General features: G+C 34.8%; 1 pseudogene; it reads left to right on the top strand.

Annotated features, from left to right (window-relative positions):
* The window catches only part of LOC124974252 (cyclin-dependent kinase 17-like), a 307,761-nt pseudogene that overhangs the window by 268,565 nt on the left and 18,176 nt on the right, over positions 1-21,020 (top strand).

Genomic DNA, 21,020 nt, shown 5'->3' with positions numbered 1-21,020 from the left:
GCCATAATCACAATTCTGTTTTTTTTCTTAATTCATGTTTGATTTGAATTTTGCCACATGCTATGTTTGTAAGCAACAATTCAAAAGTTTTTGAAAATTTTGGGGGCTACCAGGATTGAACTCAGGGACACTTGACCACTGAGCCACATCCCCAGCCCTATTTTATATTTATTTAGAGACAGGGTTGCCACAAATTGCTTAGTGTGTTGCTTTTGCTGAGACTGACTTTGAACTCACCATCCTCCTGCCTCAGCATTACAGGTGTGTGCCACCACACCCAGCTAAACATAAAAATTTTATTGTTTCATTAGATAATTTTATTTTCTAAAGTTTCTGAGCATTTTTTCTAGTGCTTGCATTCTTTCTTGCCATTGTGGATTATTTGCTGATGTGTTTCATGAATTTTGGATATATGTACTCATGCAGTTTATATCTGTACGCAATGTATGTAGCCTTTACGTGTTTAGGTGTGACCCTCAGAATGGTGTGCTGCAGTCAGCTCACACTAAGAGATGATTCTTAAATTTTCAGCAATTTTGCCTGTTAAACATAGCTATTGTTATTTTTTAATTATATGAATTTATAATTAACATAAGTTCAAAACTAAAGTAATGAATATGCCAGAGTCATTATTTCTGATTGTTCTAGTGCTTTTTACTATGGTTATCTCTGTGATAAGACTTACTTCTGTGGTATATTTATTACAGAGTACCATGTAATGGTGTGCTACTGCATGTTCTTCCCATTGTTACACATTTAGTGTCGTGTTCGTAGAATGAATTCTGCTATGGAGGAAATCAAAACACTACAGGTCAGGGCTTTGAGTTAATGTTTTGATCTCTTATCTGCACACATAAAAACTCAACTATAAAAATGGTAATGCTCTGGTTTTTGTATGTTGGTTGTCTATATTTTACCTGCAATGATAATTAATTACATAGTAGGATAAAATAAGTATTTGTTAAGTTAAATATTGTCTCATTTTCTGATACAGATATTGTTCACAAATATCTAAAAATGGAATCAGATATTGAGAATGACCAAGTTTCTTGGAAGTCATCTGATGAAGTTCAATCACCTACAGGTGTTTGTCACAGAAATCGTAAACATAGATGGATCTCAATGGAGGTAACACTTTAAAAATATACAAATATACCTTTGTATGTGTGTTTTGTATATAAATACACAAACACACACACACATGCACACACATTAAGCAAATAAAGCAATTTGAAAATTTTCATGAAGATAAATGACACCTGTAAGAGAGCTGTTGTAATTATATTAATGAGTTGTATTCTGAATATTTCCTTTCTCCTAATTACTATTCCAAGGCAAGTATGCATTAATCACAGTATTCTATGCTCTACAGAATATTCATTTTTATTTCCCTGTTCAGGAAAAGTGTTTTTTTTTAATTCCAGAAATCTAGACTGACATCAATCTAGAGGGCATTAGCAAAGTCCTCTTTTCAGAAAATGTGATTTCAGTTATATCTCTTTGAGATTCATTTGGATACTTCAAATTCAGATGTTTTTTGCTTAACATATGTAAGCACTTCATGGAAATATTGGTTCATGTTGTGTATATTCATCATTATGAATTCTAGCATTCCTAGAAAATATAATAACAGTTTTCCAAAGTAGTTTTACTCATTTCTACTTCCAAAATCAACGTATGATTGTTCTGATTGGTCTTCTTGCCCATTTTTGAGGCTTTTTCTTTTTTAATTTTAACTTTTCTGGTAAAATAGTGGTCTCATTGTGGTTTTATTTTGCATTTTATTTTCTAAGTTGAACACTCTTAAATGTGTTTGTTGGTCATTTAGGTATCCTTTTTTGTGAATTAATTGCCCAAATCTGTTATCTATTTTCTACTGTTTTTCTACATTTTCATTACTGATTTATAGTAATTATTTACATTCTACATTGAGGAACTTTGTCAGCTTTATATATTATAAACATCTTCTAGAATGTAGTAGTTGTCATTGAAAGGACAGCTTTTTCTGGTGCACTTAGATATTTGTTGAAAGTTCAGACTATTGCATATTGTCTTTTGGATGACTAGAGTCCTTTACTAGGGATACATATAAAGTGTTGTAATGAATAAAATGGGCAAAAAATAAGTGTTCTGCAAATCACAATTCTTCAGAGAAGAAAGCACTTGAGGTGAACCTTGAAAGATGGGTAGAAATTTGTCAATTTGCACATGAATCTATGAATGTGGAGCACTTGAAATTTTATGTAATAAATCCAGAGATAGGAATGTGTATGATATATTAAGGAAATTGTAACAGATAAAAAGGATCAATATGTAATAATTTATTTTAAAAATAGGATTTGAAAGGATAGGATGAACCAGATTATAAAAAGCATGAGATATCAAGTCAAGGAGTCTGAACATCTAATGTAATAAAAAGTGTTTATTTAAACAAGCACTGACATGATCACACTTTTCTTCAGATAAGAGTTTCAGAAAAAATAGAGACAACGAACCAGAGGAAGAGAAAGACAAGAAGCATGTAGATGAATTAGGAACTTATTCAAAATTATAGATAGTGTGGCCATCATATGGAAATAGATAGTAGAATACAGACCCTAGAGGTCATGCTGAGAGAAAGTAGACAGGACATGGTACTCAGTTGAACTTTGTGTCTAAGAGAGGAACTTAATGATTACTTCTGTGGTTCTCACAGTTGTTTATCTCCTTTCCATATATTATATCATGGGATTTTTTTTATTCACAAAAACTTCTGTTTTGATTAGATATTCTAAAGTGTATAATTACTTTATTCTGTATACACTCTGAACATATTGACAAAGTGTAACCAACTTGATTTTGGTACATGTCTGTGATTACCATAGTTTTGCACATTGTTGCTTGTAATATTTTAAAATATATTTTTCACTTTATTTTCTGGTCCAAAGTTTTCTTTGGCTCTCAATTTTTATAAAAGATTTGTACTTAGATAAATTCTGAATTATGTTTGTTCTTATTGGGAGGGAAATAATGATTTAATAGCATGTAATAACTTTTTTGGGGGGTATTAACCCAGGATCTACAGAATACTAAGTAGGTGCTCTACCAATGAACTCTGTCCCCAACCCTTACCATAGAGTTCTTAAAGCTGTTATTTAAAAAGACTTGTCTCTTGCCATCTATGTGAAACCCTCTTATGAATTCTTAGTAATTGGGGTTCTAGTAATTATTGTTGTCTGTTCCTATTTATTTCCCATACTTTTTGATTTTGAAATGACTTATAAGTTTCAGATTAATCATCCCAGCTATATTTTGGTTTCTATCCATGCATTCCTTTTGTTATTATTTACATTACTAAGCAGATTTTTAAATATATATTCAAAAATTATTCTTCAAAATGAAAAATCTTTACCTTGTGTTTATATTTGAAGGTGGGAAGTAGGAAAAAGAGTGGGTTAGCGGAAAAGGGATGGGAAAAGAAAATTATTTTTCACAACACTTAGAATTCAGATTCACATAGTTGCTGTATTCATTATGTATCTAAAATTAGATTTTTTTCCTCAGTAAGGTCTATTCTTCAATTTAGAAATCTGAACCTTAGACTTCATGTATAAAGATCAAGGATGAAGTTAGGAATGGATGGAAAACAGTTGGGTGAAAACAAATATTCTTCACATGTATTGAGAGTTCAAGTTTCCATGCATAACTTACCCTTTGTCTTAGATGGGAATTAAGAAAATTAATCCTAGAATTAATTTTTTGCTGGAGGGAGTGACAGGGAATGCTGATGGGATCTACTGTAAATCCATGTTCATCTACCTCAAGTGGACCCACAGTTTTACACATAGCACTGTCTTACTCTAAGCAAGGAGCTGATTTCTTCTACATAATAGAAAAAACCAAATGCTGTAAACCTGAAACTCCCCTATTTTCAGAATAACAAACATAAAAATCTGTCTGCACTTACCCTCTTCTTTTCAATCATGTTGCCATTTTTTCCCATCTCATCTGCTCAGGGTTATTGAAATATCTGTTATACCTATAAACTCTTTTGTATTCAGTCTCCTTTTCTTAACTTCATCCTTCCCATTGACTTTCTATTTAATTAAACTGTTTTAATTTTAGATTAGCAGAGAAATTACAAAGGTAATACAGTGATTTCACCAAATACCCAGTTATTCCTATTATTAGTAGAAGGTTACTTTAATACATTTTGTACAACTAAGGAACCAATATTGGTACATTACTATTTAGTAAACTCCACATTTTATTCAGCTGTCACTAACTTTTTACTACCAACCATTTTTGTCCCAGAATTCCATCAGGATACAATGTTAGATTTAGTAATCATGTCTCATATTAAAGATACTGGTTCCTGGATTGGGAAGTATTATGTAATTCTTATATATGGCTTATAATAAATGAAGTATTCTCTTAACACAGTTAAATATTAAACTAATGGGAAACCTTATATGCCAATAGTGAGAATTCATCTGAGTTTTGTTGCATTTCCAATAATGGCATACCCAGTATGAGTTTTATGAGACTTTTAAGTGTAACATCAATAGAATGAGTATATATATAAACATTTGTGTCATTATATTAAAATTAAATATTAGCACATTAGAAGTGCTTATTTCTTCCCACTGTGTGTATTTCTCATTCCTACACTGATAATTTTTGTAAGAAAAAAAATGATGAGTAAAATTGAGGTTTTCAGTCTCTTCTGTCCCAACATGTCAACAAGCAAAACACATTGTTGTCAAATAGAACAATTCAGTAATTCTCACAGGGAGGGAAATGGGTGTTTGATGTAACCTCCTGCTGTCCACAATGCTTTTCAATACATACTCACCTTTAACATGGCACCTATAGAACCTCAGCATATTCTTCACTTGTTCTAAAGCTAAACTGGAAATGCATATCCACCTTATTAATACAGTTTCATGACTGATGCATGAATTATGTTGCTAGAAACAAAGTTAGCTAGAACTCTCTTGTTACACTTGCTACTGCTTACAAAGTACACTGAATTATAGGAGGAACTATTACAAGTTGTAACTTATCTAGTGTATATATATATTTAGTGTTCATGTGCTTTTGCTGTAAGAGCTATCAGAATAGGAATTTGCATGGACTGTCAAAAGATGAAGTAATTTATTAGAACAATGAACTATCAGAAAAATGATTGTCTTTTGTCTGGAAAGCAGAATTAAGGGAGTTTTTATATTATATTAAAATACAAAGTTCACTGTACCTTTTTTAGCTATTATTTCTGTTTTTATGCAAGTTTCAAAGGTTTAATTCAAAATAAGGTGCAACTCATTCTAGATTGTGAACTCATGAAACTGGGGATCATGTGTCTTCTTCACTGGATGCTTAGCAACTAATGTGCTTGGTAAATGTTGAGTAAATGAGTATTGTCTTCTGTTCTCTGAATAATTTCCACTGGAGAACATGTAAATAAGCTAGTGATTATATCTATTGTTAATCTTGTGTTCAGCACATAAAATGCAATCACATTTTTCTAAATATTCCATTTAAAATTTTATTAATTATAGTAATTACTATTCAGGGTTTAAAATGTGGGGATATTGCAGTACGCTTTACTCTTTGAATTAAGATCTGATAGTTCACTAATGTAACTGCCTTTTGCTTGAATTCTCCACCTGCTTGCATTGGTGGAATTCAGTAGTGCTGTTTATATTAGAGACTGATTATTCAAATTTAACTTCATAATTGCAGTATAATAATTGTTTTTGTTTATATATGAATTTATTTTTCATGGGCACATAATTTTATATATTTATTTGGTATTTTGACATTTTAATACATGTATAAATGTGTGCTAATTAGATGAGATCAACTGGCATATCTATCACCTTACATATTCACTATTTCTCTGTGTTGGGAACATTTAAAATCCCCTGTACTTGCTGAAATACACAGTTAATTATTGCCAACCAGTTACTTTAAAAAAAAAAAAAGAGTTTCAGTATATTCTAATGTCATCAATTTTTATTCTCTGAGGAGTGGTTCTTAAGTCTTTCTTGTATCCTTTTCAAATTATTCCTTACACTGTATAGTCGCTTTTCATCTTTCAAAACATTAATTCGTAGTCAATCACTTATGTAACTTATTTTTTTTTTCCACTGGCATAATCTTTAAAGCAAACTGCATTGTTTTTGTCATGATCACCACTAGACCAAAGTGTACTTCATATTAAGGGCATCCTAGTGTTTGCTTAAGATACACAAATGAGTAAGAAAATTTCCCTACTACTGAGAAGAAAAGGTTTCTAGGTCAGTCATGTCTTCTCGTGAACTTCTCTTTGTTATAGACAATGACTTTATATACATTTTTTTTTTCATGGATACTCATTATTTTTTTCATATTGGCTTATGTTTGTTTTCAATGTAGTGTTATTTTCCCTCAGTAAAAGATGACCCAAAACTTAAAATTTAAGTAGAAAGTGCAGTAGTTCCATGTTTGTAAGTTTACACATCTGAAGGCCACACATGTATAAGAAATAATGACATTTTATCATATTTTCTTAACCTTGAAAGTTTAATATAAAGTGAAAAATTATTGGTATCAGGCTATCATGTACCAGAGAGTGGGCTGTTGACCACATTTTCCATGCTGAAGTAAAATTCTTCATTTGTTTCTGGAATTTGTTGTATCTTGTAGTTTTGCTTCATTATTCTGTACAACTATTGGTAGTAGAAAGCAAGAACTTAGTAAATAATAAATTACATACAAGACAGTACCTGGGTAGGTAGTATATGATGGTTTTAAAACTTCATTTTTCTAATATAATATTTTTCATGAAAAGCATCATATACATAAAGCAAAAAGATAACAATAAAAGCAAACGGAAGCAGTTTTTCAGTCATGTAGTAGTGTAGTACCTATGACTAGAGTTTTAGTTTTTGAGATTTGAATTAAGCACTTCTTAGTTGGATCTGCAGTTTTCTACATCATTTTAACTTGGTGTATGTCATTGTAACAAAAGGATAAAAACAATCCCTTTGTGGAACCTCTTCTACTTTTGGCCACTCAACTTTGGAAAGATTATTGTTTTGTCTAAAGTAATAAGTGATACCAAGTCTAATCATCAAGTATCAGCTTTATTTTATTTGACAGCTCCAGAAAAATTGCAAATTTGATTCTCTAGGACTGGAGCACAAAGCAATATTTTATTAATTTAATATGATTTATATACCTATGAAAACTGAAGTTATGCATTATTTCCTTTCACTAGCATTTTATTTAAAGACATTAGCATCTTCTATGAAGGAAGTGAATCCTTTTTTATATTATTATTGTATCTTCTATTGCAAAGGGATTTTAGAAAACAATTTTCAGGAAATTCTTTTTCTTGGCTTCTGTTTACTATTTTTTTAATTTTGTTCTTTCAGTTCCTATTTTCCACCTGTCTATATTGCTTTTCCAATCTTTGATGTTAAGGTTGCTTACTTTGTTTCTTTTAATTTTCTTTTTAAATATATATTGGATATATTGTGTTTTGTGACATATTTTGATATATTCCATCTACCTCATTTATTGACTCAATAAAAAATAAGTAGTGAGTTTAAGATTTAAAAGAAAGAGTTTAGGAACTCACTTTTAAACTTTTAAGGAAAGAGAAATGAGACTGACATTACTGGATTTGTGTTTGCATGTTTCCTGATCTACAGTAGAATTTAAATTTGTTTTCTTTTTAATTGTATTATGATTGGAGAACCTGAAACTCATAGTTTTAGCATCTTTTTGGTTTCAAGGCTCCATAGAAATTTAAATATTGGTCAGAAAATTATGTTGTATGTTTTTCTGGTTTTTTTTTTTTTTTTTTTTTTTTTGGTGGTAGTGGTGATTGAACCCAGGGCCTTGTGTTTGCAAGGCAAGCACTCTACCAACTGAGTTATATCCCCAGCCCTGCTATTTTGTGATTTCATTAAAAGAAAAATCAAATAGTAAATTTATAAGAGTCTTTATTATCTTAAAATAAAAGTGGTAGGTTAAAATTTGGGTTCTTGTGTTTGCAAGGCAAGCACTCTAAAAACTGAGCCATATTCCCAGCCCTGCTCTTTTGTGATTTTTGTTAAAAGAAAAATGAAATAGTAATTTTTTAAGATTCTTTAGTATCTCAAAATCTGTGGTAGTTTAAAATTTGGGTTCTTAAAATAAAACAAGACATTCACTGCAGACCATTATCCAATCAATATGTAAGGTAGGTTGACTGTTTCAATTATGATTACTGATGCTTTTCAACCTTTCAATATTCCAACATAAAGTATATTTTGAAACTCAACAATTTGGCTGTAACCAACTGTTTCTATTCTTTTTTTTATTGTAAACAAATGGGATACATGTTGTTTCTCTGTTTGTACATAGAGTAAAGGCATACCATTTATGTAATCATTAATTTACGTAGGGTGATGTTGGTTGATACATTCTGTTATTTTTCCCCTTCCCCCACCACTCCCATCCCTCTTCTCCCTCTGTACAGTCCTTCCTTCCCCCATTCTTGCCCCCCCAACATTCACTCTAACCCTAAAACTAACCCCTCCCATGCCACATTATGTATCATCATCCACTTATCAGTGAGATCATTCTTCCTTTGGTTTTTGAGATTGGCTTATCTCACTTAGCATATTATTCTCCAATTTCGTCCATTTGCCTGCAAATGCCATATTTTTATCAATCTTTATGGCTGGGTAATATTCCATTGTATATATACGCCACAGTTTCTTTATCCATTTATCAACTGAAGGGCATCTAGGTTGGTTCCACAATCTGGCTATGGTGAATAGAGCAGCAATGAACATTGATGTGGCTGTATCTCTGTAGTATGCTGATTGTAAATCCTTTGGGTATAGGCCAAGGAGTGGGATAGCTGGGTCAAATGGTAGTTCCATTCAAAGTTTTCTAAGGAATCTCTATACTGCCTTCCAGAGTGACTGCACTAATTTGCAACCCCACCAACAATGTATGAGTGTACCTTTTTCCCCACATCCTCGCCAACACCTGTTGTTGCTTGTATTCTTGATAATCACCATTCTGATTTAGGGTGAGATGGAATCTTAGGGTGGTTTTGATTTGCATTTCTCTTATTACAAGAGATGTTGACATTTTTCATATGTTTGTTGATTGTTTGTAGGTCTTCTTCTGTGAAGTGTCTGTTCATTTCCTTAGACCATTTGTCGATTGGGTTATTTGTAGTCTTGGTGTTGAGTTTTTTGAGTTCTTTATAGATTCTTGTTATTAGTGCTGTATCTGAAGTATGATTGGCAAAGATTTTCTCCCACTCTGTAGGCTCTTTCTTTACATTGCTGATAGTTTCCTTTGCTGAGAGAAAGCTTTTTAGTTTGAATCTATCCCAGTTGTTGATTCTTGTTTTATTTCTTGTGCTATGGCAACCTGTTGAGGAAGTCTGGTCCTAAGATGACATGTTGAAGATCTAGAACTACTTTTTCTTCTATAAGATGCAGGGTCTCTGGTCTGATTCCGAAGTCCTTAATCCATTTTGAGTTTAGTTTCATGCACAGTGAGAGATATGGGTTTAATTTCACTCTGTTGCATATGGATTTCCAATTTTCCCAGCACCATTTGTTGAAGAGGCTATCTTTTCTCCATTGCATATTTTTGGCCCTTTTGTCTAATATGAGAAAATTATATTTATTTGGGTTTGTGTCCGTGTCCTCTATTCTGTACCATTGATCTACCTGTCTATTTTGGTACCAAAACCATGCCGTCTTTGTTATTATTGCTTTGTAGTACAGTTGAAGTTCTGGTATTTCAATACCCCCTGCTTCATTTTTCCTGCGAAGGATTGCTTTAGCAATTCTGGGTTTCTTATTCTTCCAGATGAATTTCATGATTGCTTGTTGTATTTCTGTAAGGTACATTGTTGGGATTTTAATTGGAATTGCACTGAATCTGTATAGCACTTTTGGTAGTATGGCCATTTTGACAATATTAATTCTGCCTATCCAGGAACGTTGGAGATCTTTCCATCTTCTAAGGTGTTCTTTAATTTCTTTCTTTAGTATTCTGTAGTTCTCATTGTAGAGGTCTTTCACCTCTTTTGTGAGATTGATTCCCAAGTATTTTATTTTTTTCGAGGATATTGTGAATGGGGTAGTTTTCCTAACTTCTCTTTCTGAAGATTCATCACTTATGTATAAAAATGCATTAGATTTATGAGCATTGATCTTATATCCCACTACTTTACTAAATTCACTTATGAGTTCTAAGAGTTTTCTGGTGGAATTTCCTGTTTCCTCTAAGTATATAATCATATCATCAGCAAATAGGGATAGTTTGAGTTCTTCTTTTACTATTCATATCCCTTTAATTTCTTTGGTCTGTCTAATTGCTCTGGCTAGAGTTTCAAGGATGATATTGAATAGAAGTGGTGAAAGAGGGCATCCCTGCCTTGTTCCAGATTTTTGGGGAATGCTTTCAGTTTTTCACCATTAAGAATGATATTAGCCATGGGCTTAGCATAGATGGCCTTTACAATGTTAAGGAACGTTCCCACTATCCCTATCTTTTCTAGTGTTTTGAGCATGAAGGGGTGCTGTATTTTATCACATGCTTTTTCTGCATCTATTGAAATAATCATGTGATTCTTGACTTTAAGTCTGTTGATATGGTGAATTACATTTATTGATTTCCTGATGTTGAACCAACCTTGCATCCCTGGGACGAAACCCACTTGATCATGGTGCACTATCTTTTTAATATTTTTTTGTATGCAACTAGCTAAAATTTTGTTGAGAATTTTTGTGTCAATGTTCATTAAGTATATTGGTCTGAAATTTTCTTTGCTCGATGTGTCTCTGTCTGGTTTAGGTATCAGGGTGATATTGGCTTCATAGAATGAGTTTGGGGGGGTTCCCTTCTCTTCTATTTTATGGAATACTTTGAAAAGCATTGGAATGAGCTCTTCTTTAAAGGTTTTTTTGAACTCGGCTGAGAAACCATCAGGTCCTGGACTTTTCTTTGTTGGTAGGCTTTTGATGACTTCATCTATTTCATTACTTGAAATTGGTCTATTTAAATTGGGTATGTCCTCCTCGTTTAGTTTATGCAATTCATATATCTCTAGAAACTTGTTGATATCTTCGAAATTTTCTATTTTGTTGGAGTATAGATTTTCAAAATAGCTTCTAATTATGTTTTGTATTTCAATCGTGTCTGTTGTGATATTTCCTTGTTCATTCCGAATTTTGGTGATGTGGGTTTTCTCTCGTCTTCTCTTTGTTAGTGTGGCTAAAGGTTTATCAATTTCATTTATTTTTTTGAAGAACCAACTATTTATTTTGTCAACTTTTTGCATTGTTTCTTTTGTTTCAATTTCATTGATTTCAGTTCTGAGTTTAACTATTTCCTGTCTTCTACTACTTTTGGTGTTGGTCGGTTCTTCTTTCTCTGGGGCTTTGAGCTGTAGTGTTAGATCATTTATTTGTTGATTTTTCTTCTTTTATTGAATGCAGTCCATGAAATAAATTTTCCTCTAAGTACTGCTTTCATAGTGTCCCATAGATTTTGATATGATGTTTTTTTGTTCTCATTTACCTCTAAGAATTTTTAAATTTCCTTCCTAATATCTTCTGTTATCCATTCATCATATAATAGCATATTGTTTAATCTCCAGGTGTTGGAGTAATTTCTGGTTTTTACTCTTTCATTTATTTCTAATTTCAATCCATTATTATCTGAAAAAATACAAGGTAGTGTCTCTATCTTCTTGTATTTGCTAACATTAGCTTTGTGGCATAATATATGGTCTATTTTAGGGAAGGATCCATGTGCTGCTGAGAAGAAAGTGTATTCACTCTTCGTTGGATGGTATATTCTATAAATGTCTGTTAAGTCTAAATTATTGATGGTGTTATTCAGATCTATGGTTTCTTTGTTCAATTTTTGTTTGGAAGATCTGTCCAGTGGTGAGAGAGGCATGTTAAAAACACCTAGTATTATTGTATTGTGATCTATTTGGTTTCTGAGATTGAGAAGGATTTGTTTGACATACATGGATGAGCCACTGTTTGGGGCATAGATATTTATGATTGTTATGTCTTGCTGATTTATGATTCCCTTAAGCAGTATGAAATGTTCTTCTTTATCCCTTCTGACTAACTTTGACTTGAAGTCCACTTTATCTGAAATGAGGATGGATACCCCAGCTTTTTTGCTGGATCCATGTCCATGGTAAGTTTTTTCCCATCCTTTCACCTTTAGTCTTTGGGTATCTCTTTCTAAGAGATGAGTCTCTTGCAGGCAACATATTGTTGGATCTTTCTTTTTTATCCAATCTCCCAGTCTATGTCTTTTGATTGATGAATTCAGGCCATTAATAATCAGGGTTATTATTGAGATATGATTTGTATTCCCGGTCATTTGACTCATTTTATTCATTTATTTGTTTATTTTTGACATGACTTGGTTCCTCTTTATTTGAGAGTTCCTTTAAGATAACTCCTCCCTTTGCTGATTTGCTTCTTTGATTTTCATCTCTTCTTCATGGAGTATTTTGCTGAGAATGTTCTGTAATGCTGACTTTCTTTTTGTATATTCTTTTAGCTGTTGTTTATCATGGAAGGATTTTATTTTGTCATCAAATCTGAAGGTAAGTTTTGCTGGGTATAAGATTCTTGGTTGGCTTCCATTTTCTTTTAGGGCTTGAAAAATGTTATTCCAGGCCCTTCTAGCTTTTAAGGTCTGGATTGAATAATCTGCTGATATCCAAATTGGTTTCCCCCTGAAGGTAATTTGGTTCTTTTCTCTCACAGCCTTTAAGATTCTGTCTTTACGTTGTATGTTAGGTATTTTCATTATAATGTGCCTTGGTGTGGGTCTGTTGTAATTTTGTGTATTTGGAGTCCTATAAGCCTCTTGAACTTGATTTTCCATTTCATTCTTCCAATTTGGGAAATTTTCTGAAATTATCTCATTGAATAGGCAGTTCATTCCTTTGGTTTGTTTCTCTAAGCCTTCCTCAATCCCAATAATTCTCAAATTTGACCTTTTTATGATATCCCATAGTTCTTGGAGATTCTGTTCATGATTTCTTACCATCTTCTCTGTTTGTTCAACTTTGTTTTTGTGGTTAAATATTTTGTCTTCAATATCTGAAGTTCTGTCTTCCAGGTGTTCTATCCTATTGCTTGTGCTTTCTATGTAGTTCTTAATTTGGTTTATTGTTTCCTTCATTTCAAGGATTTCTGTTTGGTTTTTTTCAATATCTCTAACTCTTTATTGAAATGGTCTTTTGCTTCCTGTATTTGCTCTTTTAACTGTCGATTGGTGTGTTCATTCAATGCCTGCATTTGCTCTTTCATTTCATCTTTTGCTTCCCTTATCATGTTAATTATGTACATTCTGAACTCCCTTTCTGATGTTTCTTCTGCCATGCTGTCATTGGATTTTAGTGATGTAACATCCAGATTTGTTTGGGGCATTTTCTTCCTCTGTTTTCTCATGTTGTTCAGGTATCAGTGGACTGCTGAGATGTTGCTGATTTCCTCTATTGACTTATAATGTCCCTGAAGATTGCTAGTGTATCCCCTCTTATCCTTCAGTAGCCTGAAGTCTTAGAGGAAGCTGATAATGCGGTGCTCCCCAAGGAAGCTGCCTCTCTAGGGGTGGTGGTCTTCAGGTGGGGTATATTCCCTGCTAGTGGGCAGAGGTGCTTCTAATTGTTGACCAATGGTCATCCAAAGGGTAACTAGGCTGTGGGCTGAGGCAAGGCCTGTTTGGGCCTGTGTATCTGGTTTTACTGTCCTTGTGGGAAAACCTCACCCGGCGGGGAAGACTCACCCGATGGGGAGGTCTCGCTGGTCAGTTCCTCTCCTAGAGGTTCCCCTCAGTCCACAACTACCACCTGGGCAGGGCAGCCTTCCCAGGCAATGTTCCCAGGGGCCTGGACCTACCTCCTGGGTCTGGGAGCCCTGCCCTATGCAGACAAGTCTCCTTAGGTAGCCCCTCCTCAGAGAAGCTGCCCGCAGTCCTGGAGACTTTGCTCCGCCCCTCAGCTTGTCTCTGTGTAGCTCTTTCAACAAAAGGTGCCTAGGTCCCCAGACCAGACTGTGCTTTGCACCTAATCGCCTGGCTATGCAACCCGTCCTCTGAGCAATCACTTGGAGCCTCGTACATATGCTCCAAGCCCCAGTGACCCGCCGCTCGTCTCTTCCTCCAGGTAGCCACCCGGTGTTCTGTGTGGGTGCTTGGAGACCAAACAACTCACTGCGCACCTCCACCTCCTCAGGACAGCCCCCCATTGTTCAGGTGGTTGCTGAGTCCAAATAGCTCACCGCCCAGCTCTTCCTCTGGCAGCCACCAAAGCCCCGGCAGATTGCTCTGAAACCAAGTGCTGTGCTGTGGGGCCTCCTTGGCAAGGTTCCCAGCTGTCCATGTTTACCGCTCCAGCAGGGGGAGGGGTGTCTCACCGAGCCACTCTACTTCACAAAGTTCCCTGCGTTCCGGGGCTACTGCCCCATCTAGGATGCCTCCCCAATGGGACAAACTCACCCAACTGCTTTGAGTAGGTCCCAAGTCACTCACTATCTCCTCTTTTGAATCTTGAGTCCTGGAGCAACCTGAAATGCAGCCGCCCTCTAGTCCGACATCTTGAAACTCCTGTTTCTATTCTTAAACACTGTAGAATTGGAGAGTTTTTGATGTTGAGGAAGACATAAAATTTTAAGAATAAATACTCAACTTATCATAGTTTTGTTTGCAGTCAGAAATTGGGCTTGGGAAAATGGAAACCTACATCAAATTAGAAAAACTTGGAAAGGTAAGTAAATTCTTATTTTAAAAATGTAAGACTTTCTTGTTCATCATCTAAGTGTATGGTTTTGCCAACCTGAAAAATTGTGAACATGATTGTCTAAAGAATTATATCTTGCTCTGAAAAGGTAACAAAATTAGGAGGAATGAAGCTTTCAATTCTTGAAAGTATCCTATCAGTTTGAGAGGATATATGTATTTTTAATAGACTTAAAATCTTTTATTGAAACAGAAAATATTTTGCTTTCTTGGTAACACAATAGGATTCTGTTTGTTTAGCCTCCTAGCAGTCTCCTGTCTGTGCTGTCATGGAAAATTGCATGAGTTAAAATTTCTTAAAAATAACTTTAGAAATAAAAATATTTCATTGAAGGGTAAGAAATTCTTAAAATATGCTTTTTTCTTTAACTTGTCACTATCTGTAATGCTATTAACTTTGAAACATTCTATCTTCCACAGTAATAAAGTGCAAGAAAATAATAAGTAAAAAGTAGTAAATAAACAGTAAGTAATAAAAAATGTAGAAGTAATAGAAAATAAACAGCAGGAAGGAAATTAATAGACTTAGCTGACAGGAAATATTCTTTTATAAATAACTAATGTGCAAAGATTTTGAAAAGTTTGGAAACTTGGGTAAAACCTTTTTTGATTTAACAGTATAATGATTCTTTCATTTTAATGTGCTCAGTGTCAGTCTTCATATACCATTACAGGGAATGCACCTTTGATTTTAATACTATTCATCTAAATCTTTATTTGAAATAAAGCACCAAAAGTAAATTAAATTCTTGTTTTATTCTTTTGAGACCCTTTCAATCTTACAAAAACCTGAAAGTTGTGTGTATGTAACTGAAAGTCATCTTTGCTATAAGAAAGTCTAATACTGGATATTGTGGAGTTTCATTGCAAGATGGAATTCAGCATGTTTACAAATTAGAAATTCAGTTATTGTTCTTCATTGTTACCCTCTTATGGTACTCTTGACTTTTACTTCCAAAATATGTTTTATAGGACACATATGCAGCACTTTAAAAAGGAAGAAGTAAACTGACAGAGAATTTGGTGGCATTAAAAGAGCTCTGTTTGGAAAATGAAGAATGCACACACAGTACAGCAATAAGAGAAGGTATATTTATTTAGACTATTTTAAACCAAAGTTTTATAAGAGTAATTTTAATAAATAAAGGCAGATAGAAATAATAGGTGACCAGAAGATATAATTCTTCATTAATTATTTCTAAAAGTAACATATTCAGTGGAAAGAAATTAATTTTCTTAATCTATAGTTAAATACTATGAAATCATTAAAAGTACTGACATAGATAAATATCTGATAGAGAAATTTTATATACTGGAACATGGAACACATGGTAACTGTAAATTAGCTGCATATATTAAATATAAGAAATAAATGAACTGTGTATAAACATGTCATTGTACCATTTTATTTAAAAAGTGAATTATTCAAAATTGGTTTGAAACAGGCATGGTGGTAAATGACTTTAATCCCAGTGGCTCAGGATGCTGAGGCAGGATGGCAGGCTTGAAGCCAGCCTCAGCAACTTAGCTAGACCCTCCCTCAAAATAAAAATTAAAGAAAAAGCAGAGGGGCTGGAGATGTGGCTCAGGTTCAATCCCTTGTACAAAAATAAATAAATAAATAAATAAATAAATAAATAAATAAATAAATAATGTTTGAGGCAACTAATTAGCAACATGATTAGCAATATCCAAAAGCATATTTGTACTATAATTAATACTATAATTAATATTAGAGGCTCAAAAAGTTAACATTCAAGGAAAAACAGCAGAAGATGGAGAGTTGTAATATTAGAGATGACTTCAGGTACTATAATATCAAACTCAAACTCATAAAAAAAGAAAAAGTTGATACATTTAGTTTTTCTACTACTAATCCCCTTGGAAAATTGCTGTTTTTAACTTAAGAAAATTTTACATGCAGTTGGTTTATATGTTAAACTTACTTGGTGTTTTCGTAAAATCTTATCTTCCACAGACTAAACAATTGGCATTCATCTCTGTTTTACAGTTTCACTCTTAAAACAATTTAAAGCATGCAAACATAGTAACCTTACAAGATGTTGTTCACACAGAAAAATCTTTGACCCTGGTCCTTGAGTATCTGGTAAGCTTTTAATAAAAACTCAGTATTTTAGTTTGCTTTAGTAATAGAAATTTAAACTTTTTAAACAGCCTCAAGGTCAATTTTGTTTATTTATCACTATTTAAATAGATTAGGTGGTACATTCTGTATCTCTTCCTGAAAATCTATTTTCTTAAAAAAATAAACACTATTAAGTGAATTAATCATTCATTCTGAAAACTATGTTACCATGTAGTAAAATGTTATGATTTTTTCAGGATAAAGACCTAAAACAGTTTTTTAAGATGGCGGACTAGAGGGTGGCTGCATTTCATGTCGCTCCAGGATGAAGAATTCAAAAGAGGAGATAGGGAGAGACTTGGGACCAACTCAAAGCAGCCGGTGAGTCTCTCCCCTTGGGGAGGCATCCCGGAAGGGGCGGTAGCCCTGGAACACAGGGAACTTTGTGAATTAGAGTTACTTGGTGAGATGCCCATCCCCCCGCTGGAGCGGTAAACAGGGACCACTGGGATCATCGTAGAGGAGGCAGCTCAGCACAGCGCTTGGACTCAGAGCAACCACTGGGGCTCCGGGCGACTGCCTGAGGAGGAGCTGTGTGGTGAGCTGTTTGGACTCAGAACAATTGCTTCTGAACACCAGGAGGTTGCCCGGAGGAAGAGGAGAAGCACGGTGGGTCGCTTGGTCTAGGAGTGACTGCATCAGAGCCACAGGCGGTTGCCAGAGGAGGAGGTGAGTGGTGAGTTGTTTGGATTCAAAGCGACCACTCCTGAACACCGGTGGCCTGCCTGGAGGAGGAGTGTGGTGGGTCGCTTGGTCTCTGAGCCAATGCTTCTGAAAACCCAGGGTGGTACCTCCTGAGGAGGATGAGGAACAGGGAGGGTCACTTGGACTCGGAGTGACTGCCTAGGGCTACGGGCAGTTGGCGGGAGGAGGAGATGCAAAGTGAGTTGCTTGGACTCCTAGTGACTGTGTTGGAAACTGGGCGGCTGTCCAGAGGAAGAGGTGTGTGGTGGGTCTCTGGGTCTGGGAGCTGTTGTACGGGGCTCCCGGTGGCAGCTCAGAGGAGGGGCCACATAGCCGGGCGATTAGGTGCAGAGCAGGGTCCCAGGACCCGCTTCTTGGTGGAAGAGCCACACAGAGACATGCCTAGGGGCGGAGCGAAGTTTCTAGGACTACAGGCAGATTATCTGAGGAGAGGCAGCCTAAGGAGACTCGTCTGTGAAGGGTGAGGCTCCCAGGCCCAGGAGGTAGGTCTGGGCCCCTGGGAAGTTTGCAGAGGAAGACAGCCCAGCCCAGGCGGTAGTTGTAGATTGAGAGGAACCTCTAGGAGGGGAACTGACCAGCAAGACCTCCCCATCGGGTAAATTTTCCCTGCCGGGTGAGGTTTTCCCACAAGGATGGTAAAACCAGAGACACAGGCAAAAACAGGCCTTGCCTCAGTCTCCAGCCTAGTTTCCCATTGGATGATCATTGGTCAACAAGTGGAGGCACCTCTGTCCACTAGCAGGGAATATATGCCACCTGAGGGTCACCACCCCTAGAGAGGCAGCTTCCTTGGGGAGCACTGCATTATCAACTTCCTCCAAGACTGCAGGCTACTGAAGAATAAGAGGGGATATACTAGCAATCTTCAGGGACATTATAAGTCAATAGAGAAAATCTGCAATATCTTAATGACCCACTGATTCATGAACAATATGAGAAAACAAGGGAAGAAAATGCCCCAAACAAATCTGGATGTTACATCACTAAAATCCAATGATAGCATGGCAGAAGAAATGACAGAAATGGAGTTCAGAATGTACATAATTAAAATGATCAGGGAAGCAAACGATGAGATGAAAGAGCAAATGCAGGAATTGAAAGATGAGATGAAAGAGCAAATGCAGGCATCAAATGAACACACCAATCGACAGTTAAAAGAGCAAATACAGGAAGAAAAGATCACTTTAATAAAGAGTTAGAGATATTGAAAAAAAAAAAACAGAAATCCTTGAAATGAAGGAAACAATAAACCAAATTAAGAACTCCATAGAAAGCACAACCAATAGGATAGAACACCTGGAAGACAGAACCTCAGATATTGAAGACAAAATATTTAACCATGAAAACAAAGTTGAATAAACAGAGAAGATGGTAAGAAATCATGAACAGAATCTCCAAGAACTATGGGATATCATAAAAAGGCCAAATTTGAGAATTATTGGGATTGAGGAAGGCTTAGAGAAACAAACCAAAGGAATGAACTACCTATTCAATGAGATAATTTCAGAAAATTTTCCAAATTGGAAGAATGAAATGGAAAATCAAGGTCAAGAGGCTTATAGGACTCCAAATACACAAAATTACAACAGACCCACACCAAGGCACATTATAATGAAAATACCTAACATACAAAGTAAAGACAGAATCTTAAAGGCTGTGAGAGAAAAGAACCAAAATACCTTCAGGGGGAAACCAATTTGGATATCAGCAGATTATTCAATCCAGACCTCAAAAGCTAGAAGGGCCTGGAATAACATTTTTCAAGCCCTAAAAGAAAATGGAAGCCAACCAAGAATCTTATACCCAGCAAAACTTACCTTCAGATTTGACGACAAAATAAAATCCTTCCATGATAAACAACAGCTAAAAGAATATACAAAAAGAAAGTCAGCATTACAGAACATTCTCAGCAAAATACTCCATGAAGAAGAGATGAAAATCAAAGAAGCAAATCAGCAAAGGGAGGAGTTATCTTAAAGGAACTCTCAAATAAAGAGGAACCAAGTCGTGTCAAAAATAAACAAATAAATGAATAAAATGAGTCAAATGACCGGGAATACAAATCATATCTCAATAATAACCCTGATTATTAATGGCCTGAATTCATCAATCAAAAGACATAGACTGGGAGATTGGATAAAAAAGAAAGATCCAACAATATGTTGCCTGCAAGAGACTCATCTCTTAGAAAGAGATACCCAAAGACTAAAGGTGAAAGGATGGGAAAAACTTACCATGGACATGGATCTAGCAAAAAAGCTGGGGTATCCATCCTCATTTCAGATAAAGTGGACTTCAAGCCAAAGTTAGTCAGAAGGGATAAAGAAGGACATTTCATAGTGCTTAAGGGAATCATAAATCAGCAAGACAAAACAATCATAAACATCTATGCCCCAAACAGTGGCTCACCCATGTATTTCAAACAAATCCTTCTCAATTTTAGAAACCAAATAGACCATAACACAATAATACTAGGTGATTTTAACACACCTCTCTCACCACTGGACAGATCTTCCAAACAAAAATTGAACAAAGAAAACACAGATCTCAATAACACAATCAATAATTTAGACTTAACAGACATTTATAGAATATACCATCCAACCAAGAGAGAATACACTTTCTTCTCAGCAGCACATGGATCCTTCTCTAAAATAGACCATATATTATGCCACAAAGCTAATGTTAACAAATACAAGAAGATAGAGAAACTACCTTGTATTCTATCAGATCATAATGGATTGAAGTTAGAAATAAATGAAAGAGTAAGAAACAGAAACTGCTCCAACACCTGGAGATTAAACAATATGCTATTATATGATGAATGGATAACAGAAGATATTAGGAAGGAAATTTAAAAATTCTTAGAGGTAAATGAGAACAAAGAAACATCATATCAAAATCTATGGGACACTATGAAAGCAGTACTTAGAGGAAAATTTATTTCATGGAGTGCATTTAATAAAAGAAGTAAAACTCAACAAATAAATGACATAACAGTACACCTCAAAGACCAATGAAAAGAAGAGCAGACCAACACCAAATGTAGTAGAAGACAGGAAATAGTTAAATTCAGAACTGAAATCAATGAAATTGTAATAAAGGAAACAGTACAAAAAATTATCAAAATAAATAGTTGGTTCCTCGAAAAAATAAACAAAATTGATAAACCTTTAGCCACACTAACAAAGAGAAGATGAGAGAAAACCCAAATCACTAAAATTCAGAATGAACAAGGAAATATCACAGCAGACATGACTGAAATACAAAACATAATTAGAAGCTATTTTGAAAATCTATACTCCAAGAAAAAGAAAGTTTTGAAGGCATCAACAGGTTTATAGAAACA

The sequence above is a fragment of the Sciurus carolinensis genome, unplaced genomic scaffold (assembly GCF_902686445.1).
Source record: "Sciurus carolinensis unplaced genomic scaffold, mSciCar1.2, whole genome shotgun sequence".
NCBI classification, from domain to species: domain Eukaryota; kingdom Metazoa; phylum Chordata; class Mammalia; order Rodentia; family Sciuridae; genus Sciurus; species Sciurus carolinensis.
The sequence above is the reverse complement of the archived record's forward strand: the minus strand, read 5'-3'. Positions and strand labels throughout refer to the sequence as shown.